This window comes from Macadamia integrifolia, unplaced genomic scaffold (genome assembly GCF_013358625.1).
Source record: "Macadamia integrifolia cultivar HAES 741 unplaced genomic scaffold, SCU_Mint_v3 scaffold31, whole genome shotgun sequence".
NCBI lineage: Eukaryota > Viridiplantae > Streptophyta > Magnoliopsida > Proteales > Proteaceae > Macadamia > Macadamia integrifolia.
The window spans coordinates 487570-507688 of NW_024869204.1; positions in this window are offsets into that span (position 1 = coordinate 487570).

Here is a 20119-nt window from a genome sequence, read left to right on the forward strand (position 1 = left end):
TTTCCTCCAGATCATTCAGCTACTTATGGTAATAATGATCACTGATAGTTGCTTCACCCAGCATGTTGTCAATTTCTTCCACTCTTTCCTGCATCCTCAATGTGCTCGAGTACACTTCACACATATTTTCTTCCATTTCTAATACGGAGTCCCGTTCATCCATATAAACTTGTGTTGACTCTCCAGATTCCTCATCATTTTCTGAATCTGGTGTAGACTCATCTCCTCCTATGAAAAGGGAAGACTGAATGCCACCTATCGGACCAACTATTAGGTCATCACCATTAATAGCATAGACTGAGAACATGTCTGTTGATCTGGTGAGTAGTATTCTAACTCATCATCATTACCATTGTAGCAAGGCCCTTGGTAGTCATCCTAGTTTGGATACTCATTATCCTCTTGAGAATCAGGGACATCTCCATTATTCTCATCATCATTCTCATCCTTATCATTGTCATCATCGTCCTTTTCTTCACTAATTTCCCCTCACTTGGTTCTCTATCGGATTCCTCTTGACCATCAAATTCTCCTGCACTCAAATGCTCATAGTATTCAAAGCGTATAGATCAGAAGATTTCCATAGGGTTAGACTTGACTTCACTGGCTAGAAGTTGGGTTAGACTTGATTCATCATCCTCTGTGTCACTCCCTATGTGGGCTAGGGAGGTGTGCTCTTTGATCATTCCCCTATGGCCAATGCGGTTACTGCTCTGAGAAGATCATCTGTAATCTCTTTGATTACCTCTGGATTGTCCTCTGATGATATAGCGAACTGAATTAGAGAAGTGGGATCACTCTCCTAGTCCTCCCCTAATGCATTCACTGATCTTATTGATGAAGTTATTTTTGGGGAGTCTAGTAGTGCAACCATATCCTTCCAATCATACTAGTTTGTCCATCTTTCTTTTGGGTTATATACCAAACCTTGAGAATGGGATTGGTATAAGGGCGATGAGGGATACGAAGTGGGATGGTATGAAGATGATATAATGTGAGTGGTTGGATATGAAGATTAGGGGTGATAGGATGAGGAAATTCCTTCTTCTTGATGATAGGGGGAAGGCTGATGATATGGCAGAGGCTGATAATATGGTGAAGGTGGGAGGTATGGTGGAGGTAGGTAATATGGTACGGTGGGTTCTTTTGTTGATGTGGAAGGATGAATGGCAGGAGTATGATCTTCTGATTCTTCTTCTAATGATCTCCTCTTTTGGGTGTCCTCATGGCTCTGGCCTTTTGATTCATGATTTTCCTATAAGCGCGAGCATTCATGTGATTCTTTCGAGCTCTAGGTACAATGAGTTGAGTGGGATCACTCTGTGTGGCTTCGTCATCTAGATTGTTTACATGATTGGGGAGTGGATTGGTATTGACATTGGGAGGTTGCTTTACCTTGACCTCAATGGTTCTATTGTCTACCAAGTCCTAAATTGCATGTTGCAAATCTAATCATCTTTCAATATTGTGCCCCTTCTAAGTGTGGTAAGCACAATATTCATGATCCTTATACCAAGCTGGAGGAGGGTTGCTGATCACTCTTAGAGCCATTGTCCCTAGCAATCCTTGTTTCTTAATTTCTCATACACTGCTGTCATGGGCATTCCCAAATTAGAAAACTACCTTCTTAGACAAGAGGCCCTCTAAGAGGGTGCATCTGCTTGTATTACAAATGGTTGTGAAGAAGTGGCTGGTGAGCTTGACTACTGAACTACACTCACCACATTAGTTTTTGGACCCTTTCCACGTCTGACTCGGATGTTCTTCCCTGCATGTTGGGAGAAACATTGATACTGAGCTTCTCTTAGGATTCTGTTTTCCATATGTGTGCTGGTGGCTATTAGGGCATCAAAAGTTTATAAATATTGATAGTAGAGGACATCATAATAAGGCTTTGACAAGTTCTCTATCAACATCTCCACTTGCTCTACTTCTGAAGGTCGATCTGCCATTTTGGTGGCCTTATCCCTAAACCTCATCAAGAAGGCGGTGAATCCTTCTCTAGGATGTTGTCTCAATGTTTCAAGCTCCCAACATTTCACATCCACTTCAATATTGTATGAATATTGCTTGGTGAAGGCTTTCACCACTGTTGTCTAATTCTGAGTTTGAGATGACTCCATCTGAGTGAGCCACCTTAATGCTGGTCCTGATAAGGTTAACATGAAGGCTTGCCCCATCTGGTTGTCTGTAAGTTGCCATGACTTGGAAATATTGAGAAAAACCTTGAGATGAGCCTTAGGGTCCCCTGACCAATCAAACCTATCAGTCTACCACTTGAATTTCTTGGGAATCCTAGCCCCAAAAAAGAAACTCATTTTATTAGAATCCACTATTTGACTTTTCGAGCCTTTTCCTACGCGAATCATATTCTCCAACTTTGCTAATTGCTCTCTGAGTTTCCTTTCTTTCTCCATCTCTAGAGGCTCCATTCGGACATGCACCGCAAATTCCTCTTCTTCATCTTTAATCACTACCCTAGTAGGAGGGACCTTGGAATAGGCCTCTCGTTGACCATTTGGATGGGTAGGTGAAGATCCTCTCTGACCGATTGGTCTGACTTGCTCTGGTTCTCCTGAGTCAACTCAGGAAGAGTTCCCACGATGACCTGTGGCTCCATTTTGTTCCAAATCTCCCGTAGCCGGTGCCAGCTCAGTCTTGAGATTTGGGAGGGTTTAGGAGTATATACAATATCTGAACTATCCCTCTCTTGACTTCGGCCATCTCTGTCTGTAAGGTCTCTATGGGATGGAGCCATACCTGTTCGGGTGATTCAGAGTTAGGTGGATCCATACTATTTGGACTGTAATCACTTGGTGGTAGGCAATCTCGAGGGGGCGATGGAGGTGATACTGAACTTAGGTGAGTCAAATGATTACTCTGACACATCCAGAGGGACCGCGAAGAATACTTGAGGTGTGGAATTGTGCCTGAACTAAAAGTGGCTTATTTTAGGATTCTTAAATTCCCAGCCCCTTGTTCACACATTCACTAGATTAACAACCAATAATCCATCCAAAGTTAGTCCGCTTAATGATAGGGAGTGGATAGGGTTCAACACCCCCAATTCACTCAATGTCATAAGCGAGAGATTCATACAAATGGCTTGTCGAGAATATTCCCATAAGACATTCCATGTAGTAAAGTCATGCTTTCCTTGCTCTTTTTCCCACTAGGTGTCCTTTCTCCATATTTTCTCGGGACTTCTCGGGACTTTATGTAACTCTGACGGGATTGCCCCTGAGTCACGTATTTGGCCATTTTTTTTTGGAGGAGGGACACCTTCTATCTGAAACCCACTTAGAAAACAATTCTTTGTGACTGAAATATAATGTAGGAACATTATTTTTTAAGACCGTAAACAAGTTCTACAGTTAGCTTGTGGCACTCCTAGCTTCTCCATCTATTTTCTACATGATGCTGAGTATACAGTGGATGCAATAGGACCGACAAGGCTTCCTTAACAGGATCTATATACGTAAGGTATGTGATCCTTTTGATATATCCATAGGTACACACAAGGTTAAACATCTAGCCATAGGGTGGTGGAACCGTGAGTGATTGTGTGCAAAAGTGTAATACAGGAATATTATTATCTGATCTCAGAATGTCATAAAATGCACGGACCTGCCCAAGGGTATTGCCATAATTATGAACATCCTCGTCGTTTAACAATACCCCACACCCTTATACAGGAAGTGGCTACCATTTTCTCTAAGAATACTCTCCATGACATGCACTTACCTCCCTGAGGGTGTGGGCATGATAAGGAGTCCCTTGCCAAATGATTTCACTTCAAGCACGATGCATGATGCGGTTAGCAAATACAATTACAAATATGGGGTTAGCCAAACACGTTTTCAAACAAATGTGGTGAAAAATGTTCATGCATTTAAAGGCAGCATCTAGTATCGGAAGCTTGACATTTATTCCCTAGTGGAGTCACCACCGTGAGGGTAGCGGCTGGAGATTGATGACTTCATGAGTCACCATTTTTTCCTCTCTCCTCTCTCCTCTCTCTTCTCTTTTCATGAGGGCGGGGGTGTGTGTCATGAGTGCTTCGTTCACAGGCCCCACACCACTGTATCGCCGCTCGAAGATACGTGGAGGCCTATTTCGTAAGTGTAAAGTTCATCATTCTAGAAGGGGGTTTGATGATGGTCCAATACAAGGATCAAGATCATGTAAAAGGGTTTTGAGTCACCACTTAGGAGTATGGGCCTAGGGCCCGGGGGTGGGCCCAATTCTGGAGAAAAGGACTTGAAAGTTGGTCTACTCCAGAGATTTAGGGTAAGTGTTAGGTTACAGAATTGGGAAGGTGTTAGGCACCTAATCTGCCCGGTTCAACGGGTCTTCCTACTAGATGCTTAAGAACGAACATTTTCCATAATTATTCCTATTCCACATGCATGGCTAAGTTATCACACATATATACATTGACAGAATTTAAATGACTATATACACTAAAACAAGGTCTATATACAGTCTGCATGATGACTATTCAGTTGAGAAACTGGACCTGAACTTAACCCTATTTCTAGTCAAAAGGGGTAGCCCCCTGATTAGTATCGTCTCGGACTATCTTTCGGATTCTCTTGGATAAGGGGAAGATGGTCTTGACCTCCAACTTCCTTTCTCGAGAGATTTTGATTGTGATGATAATTGGGCAGAGTTTCAGCTAGGAATGGTTACTTTCAGAATTGGATTCGGACAGAGCTTTAGCTAGGGAAGGCTATTTCTGGGCTTCAAATAAGGTGGCACTCTGACAGAGCTTCCAATGGGGATAGGCTATGGGAGGGCTAGGTTGAGGTGGCACTCCAGCAGAGCTTCTACTGGGGATAAGCTAGGGGAGGGTTAGGCTGAGGTGGCACTTCGGCAGAGCTTCCACTGGGAATGGCTATTTCTGAAAAGATTCCCAAAGCACTCGGATAGAACTTTGGCTGGGAAAGGCTATTTCTAAAAAAAAAAATGGATTGACCTAAAAATGGATTGATGATCCTCAAAGCCCTGAAGAACACTTTGAAGATACTGAGCAAATCTCCAGATCTTGACAAAGATCTCTTCATAGACCCAAAGAAGCTCAAGGGGGGAGGGATTTCTACTTTTGGTAAAGATCAAGAACACTCAAAAACATACTATTTTTGGAAAAAATGGATTGAACTACAAACTTGGATTGAAGATCTTCAAGATCCCGAAGAACACTTCAAAGATCTGAACAAAATTTTGGATCTTGACGAAGATCGCTTCGAAGACCCGAAGAAACTCAAAGGGGGAGGGGAGGAGAGAGGGTAGAGCTTCACTTCCTAAGTGGGGTTGTAATTTTTTGGTGTCTTTTTTTCTAAAGGAGGGGGGTATTTATAGTACTTTCAGGCTTAAGGGGAGGAGAGAGAATTCCTTCAACCATTGGATTGGATTAAAGTGGGTGAAAATGGTTTTTTAACCAATGGAAAAAAGGGAGTTTTTGGACTAAAGGGGGCGAAAAGGGTTTTTTTAACCAATGGACAAAAGGGAGTTTTTTGAAAAAGTGGGAGGAGAGAGAAATTTTAGCCAATGGTTAAAAAGCGGGTTTTGGACAAATGAAAGGAGAGAAATTTTAGCTAATGGGTAAAAAGCGGGTTTTTGGACAAATGGAAGGAGAGAGAAATTTTAGCCAATGGGCCTAAAAAGTGGGTTTTTAGACTAATAGGAGGTTGCGGCTTAGGGTATGCCAGTGGAGTAGTGCATATGCAAAAATGGGTGAAGAGGAAATTTCTTCACCCGTCGGGCCAGTGGAACGTAAATCCAGGCCGTCGATGGTGGCACATAAGGTTGGGTTGAATATGCATGGGGCAGATCGACACGGATGCATGGATGGGCAAGCAATGTGCATGGGCTGGTAGCAGCTGTGCATGGGCTGGCCAGCAGTAGTGCACAGGCTGCAGCAGGCAAGGGTGCAGGCTACAGCCAGCAAGGGCATTGGTAGTAGCCTACGAGCGTGTGGGCTGCAACCAGTCGGGGCCCTGGCAGCAACATACGAGGGCGTGGGCTGTAGTCAGCGGGCACGCTGGTAGTAGCCAGTGGGGGTTGTAGCAGCATCGTGCAAGGGCACTGGCTGGGTCATGGGCTAGGTAATACTGGGGCCTGTACAATGCTGTGTGGGGCTGCTAGCTGGTAAGCAAGCGCATGTAGCATGTATGCAGGTTGGCCTGCGCGTAGCACGCGCTCGAATTATGAAATATTTTGACAACAATTGTGGGAGATCCGACTGTCCAATTTTGATGTTCCATATATTATTGGAATCGTATTTTTGAGCACTATCCATCTATATAGTCACATTGACCAGATTTCTTCATATATATAAATTCAAAATTGGACCCTCTTCTCTCCCGTGTAGGGATTTCTAGGTTTTTCCAATAGGTGGGGAATGTTTCTGAGTTTTTTGGATCAATCATCATCTCTGTTGACCGGAAGTTGGAAGTCAGAAGTCATGTCCAAGATCCATTTTTCAACCTAGCTGGAGGAGGGTGACAAAATTGGGTGTCTACAAATATGACAACACCAAGAGGAAAATACTTGGCATCCTAGCCATCGCCGTAGTGATCGACCCAGTGAAGTTTGATATTGATTTTTAGATCATTGATATACCAGCATCTTTCAATGCTGTATCTTCTAGTCTTCATCAGAAAATGAAATTCATTCATGAAGGGAAGGTGATTAGAGTAGCTGGAGATCTCGAAGTGGTTAACACCTTAGCAAACATTGAAAATGGAGAAGAACAAAACTAGAAAATTCAACTTAGTGGTTTTGAAATAGAGGAACATGTGCAGCACTCACCAAGGAAATACCAGATGAAAAGATTCCAGCTAACTATGAAGCTATATGGAGCCCTCCGGTGAACCAAATGATGAAGAACATGCAAGACTTTCCAGGGATGGGATTAGGAAAGTATCATCAGGGTGTTTCAAAATTACCTACTCCAGTGGTTATCAAAGGAAGGAGTGGTCTTTGGTACATTCTTCAAACCCCCAAACCAAGGAGCAATAATGGTAGCAAAGGGTAGAAGGTACTAAGGATGATCAGGAAAATATCCACCTCTTATTACCCCACTCTCAACGGGTACTTCATAAGGGAAGGAGAAGATTTTCCTTTTTGTGAAAATGTTGAGCCATGGTTTGATGAAACTGCCACAAAGATGCAACCAGGATTTGAGGTGTTCTTTCAAAATGAGTTTGACTAGGTAGCTCATGAGGTAAAGCAACAACAAAGGCTAACCAAAGAAAGTGATCATGACAACTACATCACTGGGATAGCAGAAATTGCACTAATTGAGAATGGGTCTTCCTCTAGTAACCCTACAACATTGATTCGATCAAAAGAGGCACCAAGTCCTCGAGTCCTCCTGAAAAGAGAATGGGAAAAGAAGATAAGGCTCATCTGGAGTTTATAGCTTCCCACTGATTTAAAAAGCTACATTTTATCCCTCCTACAAGAACCAAGAGCCCAAGAGTTACATGAGCTCAAGCCTCGGCCTTTCAAAGGAAGAATTGTATATATGAAGCAAAGAAGAGCCCAAAGAATGTTGGTTCACATGTACTGTCACACCCCGTTCACCCTGAACCGAAGCGGTGACCGAGTTAACACCGGTTAACCCAAACCTGCCAGGATCATCAGATACTGTATTCCACCACAGCATACACACACTAACATCAATTCATCAGATCAGCGGAAGACTAAGTTTTACCTGTAAATAATTCTCATATACTTGATACCCAAATGGTGATACAATAATTATATTCATTTGGGCCCGAAGGCATGATATATACACAAAAAGAATAAAGTTCAAATATCAAGTATATACAAGAATTCATCAAAAATCATCAGAGTACACAGCTCGGCTCGGTATCAAGGCTGGAGATCAGCTCGGCATCAAGGGTTGTGCCCAGATCGGCATCACATAGAAGAGCTCAGCTCGGCCTCGGTAGTGGAGATCAGCACGGCCTCCAAGGTGGAGCTCAGCTCGGCCTCAGAACTGCTGTCCCGTAGCACAGCTCTCGCATGCGCAGTCTACGCCGTGCTCAAACTCCTCAGGGGTCCACCAGTCCGCTTCAGGAAACTCGACTGGGGGACCCGCCCCATACTCCTCAGATGCATGACCTGCAAAATCATCTAAAAAAAGGGGTGTACACGTGGAATGAGCTCACTAGCTCAGTAAGTAGAGAGGTGGACCATACACAACAGTCCACACATCACAACACATCATATGCACTACATGCCATGCAATTCATTTTAAATCACATACACCTAATCAACATTACTAAGTTTTTGGTTTTAGTGCTACTACAACCACAGTGCGGGTATACTCCGGGTACGAGCCGCGAACTCCCTCCCGCGATACGCCCATAGGGCTATTGGAGAAGGCCCACCGTGAGTACTCAGAAAAATAAAGACAATGCCGTCCACCGGCTCTCAACAGAAATGTAAATGACTGAAATAAAAGTGCTGACTCCAGTAATTTAAAAGCAGTACGATTGGCCCTCTTGAATGTACCACCGGGGTTGCCGACTGTCCTACATGACTCACCGGGTGTAATGCCTAACCGCCACAGTGTCCGACAACCGCGACCCCTGCTTCCCCCCAAATGGCAACCCAACACCTTAACCCCTGTTGGGAAGGGTCGTAGCACGGGATGGTGAGAATCCTAATACCGCATGCTCCTATATGACAGTACGACTGCATAGTGCCTCCGTGTCCCATACCACGGGCCACCAATGCATTCGTTTCCAAGCCGACAACGGCATCTAGTCTATCAATGCATTATGCACCATGATGTCCACATTCAACATATAAACATCTCATTCAATTGGCATTTGAAAAGTAAACATAGCATATATGCACATCAATGTGTGGAATGACTAATCTATATAGCATATTCATGATGACATGACTAGATTAGATATAGTTATATGAATTCCAAACAAATGCCTTGAAACAAGGCCAAACGTCCTCTCTCCACTTACTTGTAGCGTACAAGGATTCCCGTTCGGTACGGGTGAGATCCGAAGCGAATCGGGTTGGATTTGGTGAACCTAACATAATTGAGTGGGGTTAGTACTTCACCATTTTAGAATCAAAATTAATGAAATCCGAGGTCAAAATCATGTTTAGAATGTCGAAAGAAGGTCACACGTCCGATTTGGGTTCGATCGGACATACGGATCACCTTCGGGGCCAAACAGGTGGGTAAGACAGGTGGGCTGTCTACCCACCGGTTATACCCACCGGTTATGACCGGCGGGTACCTACCCGCCGGTTATACCCGCCGGTTGTACCCGCCGGTTTGGCCAGGGACCTCTGCCTTCTCAAGTGGGTACTCTCAGGCGGGTAGGTACCCGCCGGTTGTACCCACCGGTTTTGGCGGGAATGACTCTGTCTCTTCTCCATTTTCTCCATCCTTTGGGGAATCAAATGGGGCTTTCCCCCACCCATTCTTCACACCTTTGAAGTCCTATAGGATGGTTCTAACCTAGATCTAGGTTAGATTCAAGTGAGGGAAACCATCTTACCTTCTTTGCCCAAAAATGACTTCAAACCCTTCAAATCACTTCCAACTCACAATGCTTCTTCTACCTTGTCAATATCTCTTCAAATCCTTCAAGATCAACACATAAATCATCTATTAAACCTTAGATTCATCATTTCAAAGGGTATTTACAAGATCTCAAGAAACCATACTCGAATCAAGGGTTTAAAGCTTGGGTATGACGAATGTTCATAAAACCCAACTTTTCTTACCTCCAACTGTAGATCTAGAGTTGAAGATTACTCTCCCGGCACCGGAATGGCAAGATCTAGCTTCGGCGCCACTGAAATCCTTCCTTTCTTCCTCTTCCTTTCTTCTTCCCTTTCTTTTCTCTCTACTCTTTACTTTTCTCACCAAACGTACGAGGGTAATAAATGGAAAGAAAAGAAATCATAAAGCTTTATATACTATTCCTACTTAAGTGAATAGTGTTGGATGGGTCACTCAGGTGGGTGGGTGTACCCACCTGTTATACCCGCCTGAGAGCCAAAACTTGGGATTTTGACCGGGTTCGGACCTCGGCGCGAACCCCACCCCAGGCATACGATGTAGCATACGTATATACCTTAAAATACGGATATAATACCTATTTTATCCATACATAACCTTATGGTAGGTGCACGTACACGGTTTGGGCACTCCCGTCTCTTCTGGCACTGGCTCGGACTTGTCGGGCCAGCCGGTGTTTAAGGTCACCCATGCCATCATAGCCCATAAGGAGCCCACTCTAATATCCTCTGGCTCGGTTCCTGCATGGTTAAACCGGTTCAATCATGAAATCAGACCGGGTTTAAGAAGCGGGGTATTACATGTACTGTGCCAGAATCAATTACAACGGAAAGGTCCATGAGGGTGGTCAAAGATGTGATTGAGGAACAAGGATAGCCTCCATCAATAGGCTCAAAAAGATGGACTTTATGGCAAGGGGATTGAGCAGTCGCCACCACCTCTAACCTTAGAAAGTTTGGCGTTCGAGAGTAGGAGGTTGATCAACTGGTATTGGTCAAGAAGCAAGCACCTATTCAGAAGAACAATTGCACCATTGAAGAAATAGCAACTGTTACACCCGTGTCCTAATCCGATCAAATTTAAACTGCTGTGACAGGCCTTGGATCAGAGATCAAATGTACGACTAGATTTTGGCTTATGGCTACACATTGCCAAAGGGGTAGATATGACCCCACATGTTCGTGCATCATAATCCTATCAAACTGGAGAGAATTCATTCCTTCTAATCGTAGACGATAAGTGACCCGACTCCCCACAATTGATTTCTGGCACACATTATAATTGTCGAAAAGCCTTGGCCATGTTTGAGGGTAACCACCCAAGTGAGACCATCCATAGGATAACAAGCTGTCAAGAGAGCAAGTTGTCTTGGCCACCGAAAACAAGCCACCAGAAGCAGCGTGGGCATAAATCCGATGCCTGTTTCTTATGGGTCCACTGGCTGCGTCGAGATTTCGATGCCCGTTAGTCCCACCACTCACATCATAAATGGTATTGGATGATCCCAAATCATCCTCCTCACCTTCCTCTTGATGTGAGCACCTTGTGGACCTAAATATGTGGGTCCTCGTGCCCCGAAACTCATTTTAACCCGATTGGTTCAAGAAAGGACCAAACCAAATGGACCCTAAGGCCAACTTAAGTTATAAGTTGGGAAATGAGGATTCATTTTCTCACTTCCCATGTGCCCAATGCAGGAGAGGAGAGAAAGAGGAGAGGAAGAAGAAGAAGAGGAAGGAGAAGGGAATTGGAGGCCTACCTTTGTGCCGGTTGTTGCCTTATTGCCAGAATCGCTACTCGAGGTAAGTACAACCTCCCATGCCACTCTATCTCTTCATTTTGACCTATACTAAGCTAGGTATGAATGGAATCTTGGTGTACACAGCATGTTAGGGTTGTGGGATGGGTGTTCTACCCTCCCGGTGTTGTTACTGAGCTCGAACTAAGCCCGGTGAGCTCCAGCAACATGTAATACCAAAAGACCAACTAGGGTTTTGATTATTCAATCAACGTATCTCCCAAACAATTCAGTGGAATTGGAATTTTCTTAGCTTGAAATGATGCTAGGGACATCCCCTACAAACTCTACGAAACAAATCCCGACAATCAGGCCCAAGTTGGAAAGCCCCAATTTGTTGGACTGCTTTGTACCTCCACTAAAAACAATCCACCAGTTCCACTGGGTCTATTTCTGGTGGCATATTTCTAGTGGACTTGGAGCCTTTTGTGCTCTCTATCACCTCCACTAGAAATAGGTCTGTTATTTCCAGTGGAAATGCCTTATTTTTGGTGTTTGTTTTCGGTGACAGTACTATCACCTAGGGACTATGTCTGTACCTTTTGGGGGTGACCTGTGTGTGTCCCTTCTGATATTTCTAATGCATATTGATGTACGATTCCCTTTTTTCTAGGATAGTGACACGCACGTGCCCTAAAGCCAGAATTGAATTGATTGATCGATGGCCATACTTGAACCCTAAAACAAATAGAGATCAACAAGGTGAGGGATGGACTGTGTTTATTTCTAAAATATTTATTATCATTAAATTTCTTACATGCTTAGAATAATATGCTTAATCGTAATTGTCATTTTTCGATCAAGATAAGAATTGTATGGAAATGTATGATGGGATCCGGTGTGGCTAAGGTGGTACCGATACCGTGATCGTCGTGTGTTTGGATGTGTGTGTGGGTGAGACGGAATCCAACGTGGCCGAGGTGGTACCGGTGCCATAATTGCCTTATGTATGTTGTATTCATGCATTGATTATGTGCATTAGAGTTAGTAGTAATCGCGGGTTATAATTTGTGGCCAAGGTCTCACTGGTATCATGTACCCCAGGACTACATTTGGAAATAGATACGCTTTGTCACCAAGGTCTTGCTGGTGTTGCATAGTCTATACTCAACTGCTATTTGCATGCTAGATTAGGTAAATGGTCTTGGGTTTCACATTGTGGCCAAGGTCTCTCTGGTATCGTGTACCCGAGACTGTATTTAGAGATGGGTTACTTTGTGGCCGAGGTCTCTCCGATATTGTGTAATCCATACTACCTGTATCATTCTGAAGGTATGTAGTATATATGTGGTTAGGTATCACTCTTTATGCTACACACCCTTGCCAACAGGGCTTAAGGTGTTGGATAACCCATTGTGGTATGTTTGATGAGCCTTCCCAAAGTGCCACTCCTGTGGTACGATGTGATTGTTGCTAGAGGCAGGAACCTATCTGGCATGGCCGATGTCTTTCCGATGCCATGACTACCAGGAGAGGGTTATCAGGGGTTTGCTGGGTGACCCATGGACTCATACGGGGACCCAAAGGCTTCTAACCATGGCTAGGGTTTGTATCGCTACATAGTCGATGTCATTTTTGAGATGAGGCATATAGCCTAACGTGCCATAGTAGCATTTACAGGACTTAGTTGTATTGCTAGGTGGATAATAAATAAATGAACTGCATCACGAGCATCATAGACTATGTGTTTAATTTCCGTAGTCATGCATCATAAATATTGCTGCTATTGATTGGCTTGGATGTGCTTGACCCCACCGCTCACTGAGCGAGTTGGAAAGCTCACCCCACGTATACATCCCTTTTTAGATGATGATGTAGGTACTGTGGTGCTGATGGCGGGTGATCCAGTATCTTCTAGGTCAGAGTACGATGTAAGTAACTGGTGGATGCCAGAAGTGGAGGAGCATGATCAGGGTTGTGCTTGTGACCACTATGCTTATGCTACACCGTGAGATTGTACATCATATTGTGATATTTTTTTAGATATAGTTGTGGATTGTATATTTTATTGAGATTATAGTATATGTCATGGATGAACGTAACAAAATAACTGGGTTGTTGCTATTATATTACCATTAGATGTTTCTCCATTTTATTTATAAATTCCATTACTATACTCTAATTCCACTACTTATACTAGTTTGTGATGTGAGATTGTGAAAATGTTAAGGTACTGCTAACAGAGATCCTGTTGGTTTGTAAGACAGCTACGTGTCTTACTCACACCACCGGTATTCCTAATGTGCTGGGAGTGGGGTGTGATAGCTATGGTATTAGAGTGCGATGCTCTGGCTTAACTCACAATCTCAACGAAACCACAACTTGGGGAAATTAGGATTTAAATAAAAATCTCAAGACAACAATAATAGAAAATTTCACAATTAGGAGACAATTGTAGGTGTTAAAGCCATTTCATTATAATAAAGAATTTGAATACACATCTTACATTTCCATAAGAAAAATAAAGTACTGAAAGCAGGAAATCCTAACTAGCCTAAGTCTAGGAAATTAAACAACTGAAGCAAATGACATAGTGTAGAAGTTCAACTAAACCTAAAACATCAAACTCAAATAAAATATAAAAATGGAAATCCTAAAAGCTATAGTGGCGAACATGCCACTACTCTTGCTACTGCTGGTTCTGTCCTTGGCCTTGAGCCTAGTTCAGACTATGCGTTCCTGGAGGAGGCACTGGAATACCAAGATGGAAGACCATCGCTTGCATCTATGCCTCTAGGGAAGCCACTCTATTGTCCATAAGACAATAGGTCTTGTCCATGCTCTCGAGGCAGCCATTTATGCTCCTCATCAGTGACATAATGGTGTCCAGACGGGCCATAACATCATTGAGACCATAAGGCCTTGCACCCCTAGTGCTCTGAGATGTAGAAGCCACCATAGAACCCATAGCCTGGGGATCAGGTGGTGGAGCCCCACCAACCTCAGTAGCTTCTCCTCCTGCACTAACATCACCGGCTTTGCCACTCTCTACCTCTATAGGCTGCTGACCCTCTCCTGGGATAGGTGTCACCTCCCTCAGATCTATAGTCATCTTCCTCAGTGAGTCTTGGTTGAAGTCTGTGACCTCTTCACCCAAGCTTGCCTCAGCCTCCAAGTCCACCCTAAAGCGGCGAAAGATGTCAGTCAATATCCTTCCATAGCATAGGTTCCCTACTCGATGATCTTGCCCCTCAGACCGAATTACCATGGTCCATATTAGGAGGTAAGGCAGACGTATCTGTGCCCCCATGTACACGTAGTATGTCACAAAGGCTTGTAGGGCAGATACCTCGTTATAATGTCCACAAGTGGGGAGGACATTCAGTTGAATCATCTGGTAGACAACCTTTGGAGTAAAAAAATAGTTGACTGAATGGTTTCATCCCTTAGCTTCCTTAGTCAGCATGTCATTAATCTTCTGAAAGGTATCGGGACTCTGCAACTCATATGCCAGAGTCCCAAGGGGGCAGTACACTAGGTCACCAACATTGCTAACCATTAGAATGTTGGCTAACTACCCCATGTCAAAGGAGATCTCCACCCCCTTCACATAGGAGGTGATCTGCATCTCTTCGGTGCCCCGGTTCACGCATTCCATATTTGAGTAGGATAGCCTGACCAATGTGTTGTAGTAGTATCTATTGGGTTTTAGGATGCGGTACCACCCGATCTCCTCGAACCTTTGATGAAGACAGAATACGCAGAGTTATTGGTCCTCACATAGACTCTTGGTTCAACGTTACAGCACTCAAAGAACTCCCAACGGTCTTGCTCAACCACAGAGCGGAACAGGATTATGTTGAACTGCGCAGTGGCATTTTGTTCCTCTTATATAAAAGCATGTTGGGTATGTACACGGCACCTAGACATTGTTGCAAGATGATTCCTAAGGATTTGGAATGGAAAACCTAGTTAAAAGGTTGAATGCAAAACTCACAAAAAAGAAAATCCCAAAAACTAGGTTACAGAGAGAGAAAACATACCTTAGATGCGAATGCGGCTCCAATTGATCATGAAATAGTGCAAGAAAGGTGGGAAATGGGTAGCAAAGACTCCTTGGCCATTTCCACACCTTTCTCACAAGAGTAAATAGGGTTTTATGTGAATAAACCAAGACCCGAGCCTATTTAAAGATGGTTTGGTGCCACCGGAAACACTGTGCCTGCTTCCGGTGCTTGTTTCTGGTGAAAGGAAAAGTTGAAGCTTGGCCTTTGTTTTGCTCATCGGAAATACCACTGATATTTTTGGTGGATTAAACCATATTTCTGGTGAATTGGCCCCTTGTTTTCAGTGGACTCTTTTGGAAAATAAGTCATTTTATTTTTCCAAATCTAAGGTTTTAATTCAATTCCTTTGATGGTGTGCCTCTTTGGGATGTGTGCGCGATCAGATCTTAATATATGTGGACCCCACTTATGGATACCCTAACCCTAATTTTACCAATTGTGTAGGTGTGGGACCCACTGTGTATATGTGTGTTCCAGTTACATGCAACCTTGTCTATGCATATGTTCTAATCAGATTCCTTCACAGGAATCATGTCACACCGAAACACCCAATCCCTATCCTAATCACGCCTATCGCCTCCCACTTCCCCTACATGGAATTGGGTGGACCCAGGATGTGGCATCTATCATGAGTAACATGATGGGAGAAGTGGAAGAAAGACAAAATCAGTTTATGACTGGGATCGATAATAGAATCCAAGCAGCAATGGAAGCTTGCAATGCACCACCTGCACCTCCTACTCCACTGGGCACCCATTCTAATACCCACTGGATCGGCTACTCTTTAAACATTTGGTGGGGCATAGGTGCATGGGCATGTGCAAGATCCGATGCCGGAATAAGCTCAAGCCCATGTAGAGGGCTAGATAGATGTGACAAAAATGATGGAGAAGTTTTAACAGCTTAGGCCCTTATGTTTCTCCAAGGTGGGGCAATACCCGTTGTATCCATTGAGATGGATTGGTGGAATGGAGAAGGTTTTTAGACTGATGGGCTACACTGATGAGTAGAATATTTTATGTGTGGGCTATCAGTTACAGAATGAAGCAGATGATTGGTGGAGTGCAACCGAGCCTATTCTGAGGGCTAGTAACCTGAACCCTACTTGGGCAGATTTCAAAGGGGCCTTCTTTGAGAACTACTTTTTGGAAAGCTTTCGAGATAGGAGAGAGAGTGAGTTCTCTCAGTTAATTCAAGGTCCCTGGTCGGTGCTTGGGTATCAGTAGCGCTTTGAGGAGCTATTCCATTTTTCTCCTGAGCATCTGAGAGGTGATAGAGCCAAGGAAAAGAAGTTTGAGAAAGGATTGAGGCCAGGTATTAGGTCAACCGTTATGGGGTTGAAACTGCAAACCTATGTTGAGGTGGTCCAAATGGCCAAATCTATTGAAGATCAGCATAGGGATAACTACACGACTCAGCAAGGGACGGAAAAGAGGCCAATGAGATCTATTAATTCTAGGGGAGGTAGCAAACCTTTCTGAGTGCCCTATGCCAACCTAACTCCAGTACAGTTTAGGAGGCCCGATATAAGTCAGACTTCCTAGTCCTCCCGATCTAATGCTGTATCTCAGTCTTTAGAACCAGGCCTGAGATGTTTTTATTGTGATCAACTAGACCACATGGTGAGGACATGCCCCCACCGAAGGCCAAGCGATGCACCCTACACTAAGCCACCTAGGCCCCAACAGACATATTCAGACCCTAGACCAGCACAGCCCCTACAGGGCCAGAGACCATAGGGTAGAGTGTTTACTATGACTACAGCAGATGCTGAGGTTGCCCCCGGTGTGGTGACAGGTACGTTATTGATATCATTGTTGCCTGCACATGTGTCGTTTAACTCAGGAACCTCGCATTCTTTCGTGTCACCAGAATTTACGAAGAAGATGAGAATTCCACCTAAGGGACTGACTCAATGTTTGGCTGTGAGCACCCTAACAGGAAGTGTGGTGGGTTTGGACTATGTTTATGAGCCCTGTCCAGTGACCATAGGTGACCACCAGTTGAATGCTCACTTGATCGAGTTGGATATGACCGCCTTTGATGTGATTTTAGGAATGGACTGGTTGTCTGCATACAAAGCCAGTGTGCTATGTGCAGAGAAGGCTATCATTTTCAGACCTCATGATGATGATTAGTTTGTGTTCCAAGGGGATAAGCCCAAGAAACCCAAGAAAGTTATTATATCCACACTCTAGATGAAGAAGCTACTGGATAAGGGATGTTAAGGCTACTTAGCATCTATGATGGACATTGAGATAGAGATTAGGCCATTGACAGAGCTAGATGTGGTGAGGGAATTTTCCAATGTATTCTTGGATGACTTGATAGGCTTGCCACCGGACCAAGAGATAGAGTTTGCTATAGACCTACTCCCCGGTTCGGCACCGGTGTCAAAGGCCGCTTATCGCATGGCCCCCACAAAGTTGAAGGAATTGCAGATGCAACTTTAAGACCTTCTGAAGAAGGGATTTATTAGACCTTGTGTGTCTCCATGGGGAGCACCGTATTGTTAGTCAAGAAGAAGGACAGAAGTATGAGATTATGCATTGATTGCCGGGAGCTTAATAAGCTAACCATCAAGAACTGGTATCCTTTGCCAATGATAGATGATTTATTTGATCAGTTGCAGGGTGCCAAGGTGTTCTCCAAGATCGACCTTAGATCGGGCTACCACCAGCTCAGGATCAAGGATAGTGATATTAGTAAGACAACCTTCAGACTAAGGTATGGACATTATGAGTTCTTGGTAATGTCATTTGGGTTGACCAATGCACCGGCTGCATTTATGGATTTGATGAACCGGGTATTCCAAGATGTCTTAGACAAGTTTGTGATAGTATTCATTGATGACATTTTGGTTTACTCTAAGAGTGCAAAGGAACATGCTGTTCACCTGAAGTTGGTATTGCAATGGCTGAGAGAGAAGCAACCCTATGCCAAATTCAACAAGTGCAAGTTTTGGTTGTCACAGGTGGCATTCCTAGGCCACATTGTTTCAGCCAAGGGTATAGAGGTTGACCCAGGCAAGGTGAAGGCAGTACTGGAATGGGAGACTCCCAATAGTGTAGCAGACGTACGTAGTTTTCTAGGATTGGCAGAATACTACAGGAGGTTTATCAAGAACTTCTCCTGCATTGCTACTCTGATGACCCGATTCACACAGAAGTGTGTAAAATTTGAGTGGTTTGATGCTTGTGAGAAAAGCTTTAAAGAGGTAAGGCAAAAGTTGGTTTCAGCTCCAGTTTTAACTATTTCGACCAGTTCAGGTGGTATGGTTGTGTATAGTGATGCCTCCAAGCTGGGATTGGGTTGTGTATTGATGCAGCATAGGGAAAGTCATTACGTATGCATCCTGTCAGTTGAAGGATTATGAGAAGAACTACCCCACCCATGATTTGGAGTTGGCAGCTGTGATTTTTGCCCTAAAAATCTGAAGACACTACTTGTATGGTGAGAAGAGTGAGATCTTCAGTGACCATAAGAGCCTTAAGTATTTCTTCACCTAAAAAGAGCTCGATATGAGGCAGAGGAGTTGGTTAGAACTAATGAAGGATTATGATTGTACTATCCCCTATCACCCAGGAAAGGCCAATGTGGTAGCTGATGCACTTAGTCAGAAATCCCAGTCACTGACTCTGGCATCACTGACCACCAATGAGTATCTCCTAGAAGAGGCTAGAAAACTAGACTTAGAATTATTAGTAAAGGGTGTCACCTTGTCACTATCGGCATTGGTGGTACAACCTAGTCTGGTGGATAGAATCACTGCAGCTCAGGTTACTGATGTAGAGCTACAGAAGCTGATAGCAGAAAGCTAGAAAGGAACCCAAAAAAGACCCAGATTTCTCAGTGACTGAAAATGGGATCCTCAAGTTCAAAGGGAGGTTGTGTGTGCCCAGTGATGGTGATTTGTGAGACACAGTTTTGAGAGAGGCACACAGCTCTCCATACTCCATTCACCCTGGTAGCACTAAAATGTATAAGGACCTCAAAGGCTCCTACTGGTGGAAAGGAATGAAAAATGATGTGGCCACGCATGTGTCTAGATGCCTCATATGCTAGCAAGTCAAAGCTGAGAGACAGGCCCCATGGGTTATTACAGTCCCTACCTATTCCAGAGTGGAAATGGGAGAATATTACCATGGACTTCATTACGGGCCTACCTTGTACACAGAAGGGTATGGATGCCATTTGTGTATTTGTGGACTGCTTGACCAAGGTAGCTCACTTTATCCCAATCAAGATTATATTTTCCCTGGATAAGTTGGCCAAGTTGTATGTCGATAACATCATCAGGTTACATGGTGTACCAGTTAGTATCATCTCTAATCAAGATCCCAGGTTCAGTTCCAAGTTCTAGACATGTGTACAGAAGCCTATGGGCACACAGTTGGCTTTCAGCACTATCTTTCACCCTCAGACCGATGGTTAATCAGAGAGGACTATTCAAACATTGGAGGACCTACTCCAAGTATATGCCTTGGATATGAGTTATAGTTGGGATAAGCACATTTCTCTTATTGAGTTCTCCTATAACAACAGTTATCAGGCCACCATCGGGATGTCCCCATTTGAGACACAGTATGGTAGGAAATGCCAGTCTCTACTCTATTAGGATGAGGTTGGTGAGAGGCATATCTTGGGTCTAGACTTGATACAGGCTACTAGTGAGAAGGTGAATGTGATCAGAGAAAGGATCAAGGTATCTCAGTCCAGGCAGAAAAGCTACGTAGATGTTAAGAG